General features: G+C 42.9%; 1 protein-coding gene across 2 annotated transcripts in view; it reads left to right on the forward strand.

The window, feature by feature from the left end:
- LOC111854072 (actin, cytoplasmic 1) overlaps positions 1–285 on the forward strand; it is a 3,356-nt gene extending 3,071 nt beyond the window's left edge. For both annotated transcript variants that reach the window (XM_023831666.2, XM_072704962.1), the window contains one exon: positions 1–285. This exon is cut by the window's left edge and continues 380 nt beyond it. The gene's annotated coding sequence lies outside the window, so the exon portion shown is untranslated.
- Positions 286–1,219: the final 934 nt, after the last annotated feature.

Below are 1,219 nucleotides of genomic sequence, written 5' to 3' on the forward strand. Positions count from 1 at the left end.
GCCTCTATGAAGGCTGCCCAGCCCTTGGAAGCATACTTAAACTGTTGTATTGCATATGTTATTATGTAACAGGAAACAATGTCTTTCTGGGTTTTTGTACTTCAGCCTTAAATTCCCGGTCCTTCGTTATGCAAAAACAAAGCTTTACCTTTATAAATCGTAAAGTTTTACATCCCCTGGGCAGACATAATAGCCGTACAGAAAGTGGCAGTGCCAGATGTTTGGTGGGGCCAACCTTGTACACTGACTAATATGAACCAATAAAGTGCACATGTTTAAGAACGACCTCTGTGTTCATGTGCTGTGAATGAAGACCTTCCTTGGCATGAAGTCGAGTGCCTCAGTGGTTCCTAAATTGGTGTGGTGTCCTTTTGCCTGGCCCATCCTCCATTTAAAAGCCAGCTTTAATTTGGTAGCTGGGCCACTGATGGATCTGTACATGAATAGGAACCAAGAGCATTATAGTGCCACTAATTCTAGGTGTTTCCCCGTGAAGACCATGAGCCATTTGGCTAATAAAGCGGTTAATTCATACAAGTGTTTACAGCATTCTTGGGGGGGGGGGGCTATAGTAACAATAGGCTTTCACATGGTAAGATATTGCATATTTACCCAAGCTATGCTGGGTTACTCTGAAGTTCTAGTTATGGTCTGTTAAAACTGATCAGGATTCAGAATTAACCCTTAAATCATCTCCCAAATGGGAGGTGACACCCAGAGGTATTTTAAAAGTTGGTTCGAGGCAATAGAAGGAACAAAGTGATTTAGAATAGTCTCATCTGCAAAAGCTACAAATACCTCATGGAGGGCTGTGTAAAACTCAACTTTAAATGCTGATGTGTGGTATATTGGTATTTTCAAGCACATTGCAAATAACTTTTGGTAGAACACTATAAAAATGTCTAAATGACTTGTCTGTACAATATAAGTGCATGTATGCACAACTCTGCAAATCAGGCAAGTGTAAAGAAAATTGCACTTGTGAGCTTGATCAAATCAACTGAATGATTGTAAGAACTGGGCACAGGAGACAGATGCGGCATGGTAGCACGTGGTGCCTGATTGGTATGGCATGCGGACAGTCATTAAGAGCACCTGACAGTCACAGCTGTCTCTCATTCCAAACTGGCAGCCCCAGCCCAATCCCACCATACCCATCCCACACCTTCCTGCTTGACATCTGTGCAACCCTGCCTCCTGCATCCACATAGGGCCAAGA

This window comes from Paramormyrops kingsleyae, chromosome 22, assembly GCF_048594095.1.
Source record: "Paramormyrops kingsleyae isolate MSU_618 chromosome 22, PKINGS_0.4, whole genome shotgun sequence".
Taxonomy (NCBI): domain Eukaryota; kingdom Metazoa; phylum Chordata; class Actinopteri; order Osteoglossiformes; family Mormyridae; genus Paramormyrops; species Paramormyrops kingsleyae.